This window comes from Thalassophryne amazonica, chromosome 21 (assembly GCF_902500255.1).
Source record: "Thalassophryne amazonica chromosome 21, fThaAma1.1, whole genome shotgun sequence".
Classification (NCBI taxonomy): Eukaryota; Metazoa; Chordata; class Actinopteri; order Batrachoidiformes; family Batrachoididae; genus Thalassophryne; species Thalassophryne amazonica.
Genome location: NC_047123.1, coordinates 13,027,889 through 13,037,964, shown reverse-complemented (window position 1 = coordinate 13,037,964; position 10,076 = coordinate 13,027,889).

Below are 10,076 nucleotides of genomic sequence, written 5' to 3'. Positions count from 1 at the left end.
GATGAAAGTGAAAAAAGAAAATGACAGATTTTCAGCCAAGTTGTTATACATGCTATAAGTTCACTGTCTGGTCCAAAAGTATTTAAATAGGACAGACATTCTTTTAGACTGCACCACCAGCAGTAAAAAATGTCATTTTGTTGAAATGCTTAATTAACACGATACACATTACAGCATATACAAACAGAGGAGCAAATCTAATTGTGAGAGAGTGAATATAAAGATCACTGCTTTTGTTTGCATTTTCCATATTGTCCCAACTTTTCAGGGTTGTGTGTATGGATATACTGTGCCCTCCAAAAGTATCGGGCCGCTTGATATTTCACACATTTTAATTTGTTTATGCCATTTCAGATTAAAAAAATAAATCATGCTCCTCATTATAAAATTTTCCAAAATTATCTTCCATAAAGTAAAACTCTAAGCAAATCTCTACAACTTGATATCAATTAAAAAATAATAAAAAATATAAAAGCCAAGATGATACTATTCTGACATGGTTTTGCACATAAGACTGGCATAGCATGTTTCAAGTACACACATATATGTCAGAAGGTGGGGGGGGCATACCATATTCTGTCCCCCCTGGTTGAAATGGTGGTGGTGGTGGGGGGGGGACATGTCCCCCTATCCTCCACCAAATTGCACCCATGACTGGAACTGCACCTGACCACTGACCTATGAAGATATTCATGAACTGTGAATGATTCCTGAACAGCAAACCTTATTTCCTAGACTGTGAACCTTATTTCCAGAATTGTTAACACTTCTGTTTTAAGCCTTCTGTGAAGTGTAAACTGTCTATTGTTAAAGGCTTCAGTGTTATGAGTGCAATCACTCACCTCTCCTCTTCTCCGTTCTCCTAGTTCCTGTTCTCGACTCTGTGCGTCCCACCTGGCCCCGGCTCCAGTTCCGTATACTCCCGGATTTCAGTTCTCTTTCAAGACTGGCTCGGGATCCTGCAGCTCCCTAATTTCCACTGCTACAAGCGGGTTGACTGTCCACTCTGTAGGCATCCCCAGTGCAGCATTATTATTTTCTTATTTATTGTAAATAAATATATTTTCATTCACAACCAGTTCTGTTCCTTTTTCCCAGCATTTGAGTTCATCGTCTGCACCGGTCCAGTCCCGTCCGGACCTCTAACCATAACACCATCCTGTCTATGGCTGATACTAAGACTCTGATTCATGCATTTGTTTGTTCTAGATTGGACTACTGCAGTGTTCTATTTTCTGGTTTACTGCAGTCCAGCTTTATGGGTCTCCAACTGGTTCAAAATGCTGACCACATTACACCCATTTTGGTGTCTCTTCACTGGCTTCCTGTCCCTGTGAGATCAGATTGTAAGGTTCTGTTACTAACCTATAAAATTATTCATGCACTAGTACCTCCTCAATTAGCTGACCTAATTAAACCCTATGTACCGCCCGGGCTCTGTGTTCTCAGGGTGCAGGACTACTTTGTGCCCTTGAGTGAATAAAAAGTCTGCAGGTCACAGAGGTTTCTCTTATCATGCACCTGCTTTTTGGAATTATCTCCCTGCGTCAATAAAACAGTCAGATTCTGTAGAGACTTTCAGGTCCAGACTGAAGATGCTCTTATTTTCCCTTTCCTATGGCCAGCATACTGACATAATATGTTACTATGCTTTCAACCCTTTAAAATTAATTTTATTAGGAAACGGAGTGGGCTGCAGCCTCAGCTTTATCTAAATTCTGGGTCTTTTACTGAAGCTTAGGGCTAGTGGCCGGCAATCATTTCTTCTGTTTTTCTTGTTGCTTAATACTAACAAAATTAGGCTGGGAATTTGTTTCTGGTATTTGTTGTCTTTCTGCTGCCTGATTCTGTTTTTTCTCTCCGTTTGAGGGGGAGCTCCATCCAGAGATGGGAGTGGGTGTCTTCTTCTGCAGGCCTCACATCCTGTGCACCAGCATGGACTCCCAAACTTTCCTATATATTTGTATTGTCAATTGTGTCGGTAGCATGGCCCAAGTACAGGGTCACCCCCTTGAGTCTGGTCTGCTTGAGGTTTCTTCCATAAATCATCAGAGGGAGTTTTTCCTTACCACTGCTGCCTGTGTGCTTGCTCTGGGGGTTGGTAAGGTCAGACCTTACTTGTGTGAAGCGCCTTGAGGCAACTTTGTTGTGATTTGGCGCTATATAAATAAAATAAACTGAATTTACTTATCGATAGACGACAGGCTCAACTTCTAGATGTCTTGTGCTGTTGTTTTAACCTCTGTGAAACAATCATTAAATGAAGTGTTACTGATGCCATTCACCGCTCTCACAACACAACAGCACTGCAGTGAAGACGAGAGCTTTTATACAGAGCAGAGGAGGAATAAAACAGCTGTTTTTCATTCAGCCTGAGCATCTTACATGCTCAGGCTGAATGATCATGCTCATGCTAAGCCAACAGAGCAGGAATCAGTTAGCCATCTGCTAGTTTTATTCATCTAAAATCAGAGGAAAACACATTGATATAAGGACATGACAAATTAAAAGAGAAATGCCACTTTTAACAAACTGGACCTCATTTCTAGCATAAAATGTGGTCAATTACTCTCCGATATACCTTTGGTGGACATGTTCATGTTCAAATCTGGCTTGAAGATTTTTCTTCTTCTACTAAGGTGGATTAGAATGTTTTGTGGTACACAGCACCAAATCCCCGCACAGGCGGGACCTAGCAGTCAATATGTGTCACTGAATTAAAAATGCAGCTGGTTATTTTCAACCAGAGGTGGTGCTGTGACATGTCTATCATCTGGGGTGGTACCGTGGGTGTCCAATCAGATTTCAGGGGAGTCCAGCGCCATCCTGGCCTCCCCTCCCCCACAAGATCTTGTCTATTGTAAATCCAGGAGGTGTTTGACGTTTGGCACTTCCTGTTTCAGTCTCAACTTGCCACTGAATTCCCGCGAGAGCTTGTCTATCATCAATCCAGGAAGTGTTCAACATTTTGAGATTTGACATTTCACTGTGTACTCAAAATGTGTACTTCCTGTTTGGGACACAGTGTACCATAAGCCAGCTTTGTGTGCTTCTGTGTCACTCATATAAAGTGTAATCATGAAGTAAACTTGAGGTTTACTTAAGTTTATTTCATAAAATAAACTTTAAATATACTTTTTGGTAAGGGTGACACTGATTAAATCTTTAGGCTTTCCTTTAGACTTGTGTTTTATTGTGCCCCAAAATTCATTAAATATTCAGAGAAAACTATTTACCCTGTCTGCGCTTTGTGTTGCCCAGTTTCTGTTGCGTTTATACAAATAACACAACTTTATGTCTGAAGTGACTGGAGCACAAAATATGATGTACATGTCGTACTGCCAGATGTTGCACATGTTTACTTTATGGGGAGGATCGATTCCCATCACTTTGAGCAGGTGGGATGAGTTCATCAGTCAAATCATCTGGTGGAGTTGGTGGTTCCAAAGAAAACCTGCACCCTCTTGGCCCCTTTTGGGAATCAGTTTGATACATGCAGATTATGGCATGGCATTGTCAAAGTCGCTACCGCTTCTTTCGAGCAGCGCCATGCTGGCTATCATGTTGAAATGATTTCTACAGAAAAATACAATAAACATTTGCTCCCTGGTGGTAGTTTTGAGTTAAATTTATTGAGCCAGGCCCATAAAGCATTCACAGACTTATTGCTTACATTGTACATTATGTGCAGAAGTTTGCTGCAGTTGTGTAAATTTCAGCATCAATGTTGTGAATGAAACACACATATTTAATGTTGGCTTTATGATCTGGTTTGTGGGCGTGTTGCCTGCTGGTTACATGGCTGCATCATATACATCACTCACCCATCAGTGGGCGAGTCTGAAACGCACATAAGGAGTAAGTGCATTCTAGTGACAGAAACCTACCTGCTCTTGCAGCGTGCGTGCGTGCGTGTAAAGACGTTTTTTGGCTTCAAAGGTGCTGCGCACAGAGATGGTAAGAACAAACAGTGATGAATGAATCTGTGTCATGGCGAGTGCGCACTGTGACGTCAGCGATTCTGGTGCTCTGGGCAGTTTTGTGCACAAAATGTTCAGCCCACCCGTGATCGCAGACAGTGTGGACTGAGCTGTCTAATCAGCAGGACTCAGCACGAGCCCTGCATTTAACAGGAATGCCGCGGACAAGCGGGTGCACGTGTGGTGTGAACACAGTGTATTGGGGATTTTTCCTGATGCCGCATCTCTAAAGGCCCACTGACACAAGCATGTCTTTGAGTCACGCAATAGCACGACCTGTCGTGCTGGACAGTAACCTCGTCTTTAATGGGTGCAGACAGGACGTGAGAGGGGCGCCGGTGCGTGCTATTGCGCACAGAGAATTTAGAAATGTTCAAAAAAAATCTTTCACGCGCAAATGTCATGCTATGTGGCACGAGCTAATCCACAACACTACATGCACCTTGTCAAGTGGAGTAAACAAGAAGTGAACAGAGCAAGTGGTGATGTCAGCGGATCACATCAGAGCGCAGTCTGAACAAGAACTTAAATCTGTTACAAACATACTTTAACAGCCGCACACAAGAAGGAAAGAACATGCAACTATTTTATCAAGCCAGGACAATGTAAACATGACAAATAATTAGCTTTTTAGACAGCTCAAAATGCTTTCTGCAGGTAGTTATATGTGTGCGTGCGGCTCTGGCTGCAACCTCTGATCCAGGAAGCGATTAGATCCATTTTCAATGGCCAATTTTCAGAAAAAAGTAATTAATCTGCCACAAAATAATTATTTTATATATGCAGCGTTCAGGGCAGAGCATGTGGCAGGTGGTAGAACGAAGAATGGCGTCCAGCTGTGAACACAGAGGGTGGGATCTTCACCACGACGTTCGTGCTGTTATGTGAGTTTCAGGCATGCTTGTGTCAGTGCACCCTTAATAATTTCAACTTCAGATCTGTGTCAGCTCTAATAAAAGGAAATTTTTCAAAGTGTTCTGTCATCTTTCAAGAAATATTAAGAATATATCTTAACCCTAATCAGCATACCTGGGTTCCCTGCAAACCCCAGGGGTGTATTGATATTTGTTTTAAACTTTCATGCTTACTCAAATGCAATTTATGTAACTGTCACCTATAGGGTTATCTTCAATTTCACTTATTTTGATCCAGTTTGATTACATACTGTGGGCTCCAACATTTTTCTATGGAATCCATGTGGACCCCAGTCTGATATATTTGGATGAGCTCCATCACAGAATTTTAAGCGACGTGTCAATTTTTCATGACTGTTGAACTGTCAGCTCAGCAGTCAGTCTCTTCTGTCAGCAGCAGTCTCTCCACAGTGCATGTCAACAGTTTTTTTTTTCCCCGTATGCATATATAGTAATGGTAAATGCCACACTGGCAGAACCATTTATGAACATTAATACCCATATATGCAATTTATTCTTGCAAGACAGAAGGTATGTAGTGTGTGAGTGAATGTACTGTGTGTGTGACCCCCATTGGCCCTTCCCGATCAGCCTACAACATCCTACTCAAAGCCAACCGACAACTTCTATCAAGAAGGGCAGACCACCAAAACAACACAAAGACAGACAAGAACGAGAGACATGTGGTGAAGACAGTAACTGTGATGTGAGACACAGAGGAGACGGGGCCCCAACCGTACAACCTACCATGACAAACAACCACACATGAACAAACAGTGACAGAAACAGTCTGTTGTCTAATTTGTGAGCATCCATACCCTAATCGAGAACACCGTAGTGTTAATCCCCTTAAGAGCAGCCAAAAGCTGAATTGTGGTGATGGCCACAAACACGCGACCATCCACACACAGAGACCCAGATCACAACTAAATATCTGAATCACTACTGTGGCTGGTGTGTTGGGCCAAGACAAGAGTACAGAACCTTACCATATGACATGGACCACTCCGGCACATCAGAAGCCATGCGGCTGGCTGCGAGCACGGACGGAAGGGGGTCCAGGATGCAGGGCCCAGGGGGAACCAGGAAAAAAGGGGCAGCAGAAGGGCACAGGGGCCAGGAAAGGCAGCTTCCAGAGCCACCGGGCAGCACAGCAAACCAACAGGCGAGCAGCCCGACGGCGCCTGTCAGGTCAGCTGACAGGTGCCGTATGTCCACAGCAAAGCCTTTACCCTTTATTTAATCTCACCTCCTTCTCTCTATCAGATGCTCAGATGCTGGCTTGTGGCATTGTGTGTTCACCAGCTGAGTTGCAGTACACAGCGATAAGCTGTTCCAGCAGTGCACTGCGCTGGACAGTGACCGGACTCTGGGACCCTCAGCCACAGCTGACAATGTTGGATTCATAGTATGTGTGTGTGTGTGTATGTGGGTGGGGGGGTGGCATAGTCATGCTCATGTGTGTTGCTAGGTTACACCACACTCGTGTTGCACTTAGAACATTTTCACAAACAGTTTGAATGTGGTTCTATTCTCGTGGTGGGAGCATGAATAGCCACGCCTTTTCTAAGTGTCCAGGGAGAGGTGTTGGATGTTCATGTGCAACACCTGGAATTTGGCTGATATCTGCCGAGAGAAGGGTCATGTGGGCACTTGCAGGGCATTTGCTGTCTTTTGGCCGCTGCTGTGCACGAATGGTTGTGGTGAGCTGTACGAGGCATTTGAGGTGGCTCAGATTTTTCACGAGTGGCATGTGATTCCTCCTTCGTCTGCTAGTCGGCTTCAATTGTGTTATGTGTGAAGGGGCCCTTAACCTTAATAAAAAAAATTTTAACCACTTTTTATGCAGCCAAGTCTGGGTTTAAACATACATTGGCAGGCAGGTTACATCAAAAAGTATTTTTAATTGTTTAATTATCAAATATGCAACACAGTTGTCCTGGGGGGAAAAAACAACCTCAAATGTAATGTGCATTTTGACAGTTGCTGTTAGCAGAATTCAGGTCATTGTCTGTTACAAGCTCTTTTGAGATCCCAAATCATGTGAATATGAACAGCAGCTGTTCATCACAGCTTCTCTTGCAGTCTTGGTAAGATTCAGTATTTGTGATTTCAAAACTGGTGCTGATGATGGTCGTAACCAAGTTTGTTCAAAATTGACAAACACAGATCAAGAAGTTACTGTGACGCTTCAAAACATGCCCCAATTTGTTATTCAGGATGAAATGAGAAGGGATGCCTGCAATCTCCCTCCTTAAGCGTCTGCCGCTGACCACCCCAGATTGGGCTTCGGAAATAATTTTAGTCTTCTTGTTGTGGGGGCCGCCTTAAGAGGAGGTACTGCTGGACCACCACCAGAGGGCGCCCTGCCTGAAGTGCGGGCTTCAGGCACGAGAGGGCGCTGCCGCCACGGACACAGCTGTCACTCATTATCTCTTGACAGCTGTCACCCATCTACTCTACATCATCTCACTCCATAAAGACCGGACATCATCTCCACCTCGTTGCCGAGATATCATCTACCTGTGAAGGTAATGTTCTCAGCCAGAAACTAACTGTGTCCTAGTCTGAATTCATTTTGCAGCTGCTTTCCTGTGGAGTGCCTTATCAGTGAGGTTGGCGTAATCCGCGACGGCTTCGCTTCACACCCCAACCAGATAAGTGTTTGACAGGAGCTGCACGAGTGTGTATTAGAGGTGGAGGTGACTTTCCACCTTCTGACTGTTTTTGTTACTGGGTGTGCACACACCCACGTCTCACTGTTTGTGCTCCTCGCCAGCAGTACCAGATCCGACAGTCGGGGACAGTGATCACCTGGGAATTCGGGACTTGGCGGCTCCAGTATTCACCGGGTTCTGTGGTGGTGGAAATCGTGTGGTTCTGGCTCTTCTCAGGACAGACGTCTTCTATCCTCGAGCCTGCCCACACGTCACTTTTGTGGATTGACTGCTATCAGATTCTGAGATTGTCTGTATATTCGTTGTGCACATTCACAACATTAAATTGTTACCTTTTGGCTCATCTACTGACCGTTCATTTGCGACCCCTGTTGTGGGTCCGTGTCACTACACTTTCCCCAACAGGATATCTCGGCCAACGTCATGGATCCCGAGGGGCGTCAACCATCTGTTGGACAGCCAATGGAAGAGCAGGGTGCACAGGCGTCGGCTGGAGGCGTGATTGGTGGGTTGCAGCACATCCTCACCGCCTTTACCGCTCGGATGGACCTGATGACCGAGCAACACATCATCCTTAATCGCAGGATGGAGGCTCTCACCGCACAGGTGGAAGCGCGCGCTCAGGGCGCTGCTGCAGCTCCTCCTCCTGCCGACCCGGTGCCGAATACAGACATTCCACTGGTCATTCAACGACCCCCCCCCCCACCATCCCCTGAAGCATACATAAGCCCCTCAGAGCCGTACGGAGGTTGTGTGGAGACGTGCGCGGACTTTCTTATGCAGTGTTCGCTCGTCTTTGCACAGTGTCCCGTGATGTACGCGTCTGATGCCAGCAAGGTGGCTTACGTGATTAATTTGCTTCGAGGTGAGGCACGCGCTTGGGCTACAGTGCTTTGGGAACAAAGTTCACGGCTCCTTGCCTCTTATATACTGGGTTTGTGAGGGAGCTCAGAACTGTTTTTGATCACCCTAACAGAGGCGAAACCGCGTCTACCGTGCTGCTGTCAATGAGACAGGGGCGCCGGAGCGCAGTCGAATAGGCAGTCGACTTCCGCGTCACGGCTGCAAGATCCGGCTGGAATATGACTGCGCTCCGCGCCGCCTTCATAAACGGACTGTCGTCGGTCCTGAAGGAGCACCTGGTGGCTAAGGAGGAACCGCGGGATTTGGCTGAGCTTATCGATTTGGTTATACGGTTGGACAATCGGTTAGAAGAATGCCGATGGGAGCGAGGCGAAGGGCGCGGTCAGGCACAAGCCATCCCTCTTCCTCCCGGGTCCGAAAGGGAGCCGTCTTCCCCACGCTCCACAGCCACAGCGCTCCGTGTGGCTACAGCTCCCCCTGCTGACGATGGGACACGAGCAGGGCCACATTCAGACAAAGGAGGCTGGTCCGCGGGGAATGCTTTCTCTGCGGCTCGAGTGAGCATCAGCAGAGAGACTGCCTCAAACGGTCAAAACACAAACGCCCGCCCTTAGAGACTGGGCTGAGGGGGGGTCAAAACATTCACGTGGGTCATACTCATCTTTCAACACATCTCCCAGTTACAATCCTGAGCGGGGATTTAACCCTTCAAGCCCCAGCACTGGTGGACACGGGGTCAGAAGGGAATCTGCTGGATAGCAGATGGGGAAGGGAGGTAGGGCTCCCTCTAGTGGCGCTTTCTTCCCCAGTGAAGGTGCGAGCACTAGATGGCAGTCTTCTCCCTTTTAACACACACAAGACACTACCTGTAACCCTGGTAGTGTCTGGGAATCACCGGGAGGAGATTGAGTTTTTTGTAACTCCTTCTACCTCCCGCGTGATTTTGGGCTTGCCATGGATGATTAAACACAATCCCCGGATTGATTGGCCGTCTGGGGTTGTGGCTCAGTGGAGCGAAACCTGCCACCGGAATTGTTTAGGATCCTCGGTTCCTCCCGGTGTAAACGCTAAGGAGGAGGTTAAAGTCCCTCCCAATCTGACGGCGGTGCCGGTTGAGTACCACGATCTTGCTGACGTCTTCAGCAAGGATCTGGCGCTCACCCTTCCCCCGCACCATCCGTACGATTGTGCCACTGATTTGGTCCCGGGCGTTGAGTTCCCGTCCAGCAGGCTGTACAATCTCTCACGTCCCGAGCGCGAATCAATGGAGACCTACATCCGGGACTCATTAGCTGCCGGGTTGATCCGGAATTCCACCTCCCCAATGGGTGCAGGTTTCTTTTTTGTGGGCAAGAAAGATGGCGGACTCCGTCCATGCATTGATTACAGGGGGCTGAACGACATTACGGTTCGTAATCGATACCCTTTACCCCTGTTGGATTCAGTGTTCACACCCCTGCATGGAGCCCAAATTTTCACCAAACTGGACCTTAGGAATGCGTACCACCTGGTTCGGATCCGGAAGGGAGACGAATGGAAGACGGCATTCAACACCCCATTAGGTCATTTTGAGTACCTGGTCATGCCGTTCGGCCTCACTAACGCCCCCGCGACGTTCCAAGCATTAGTAAACGACGTCT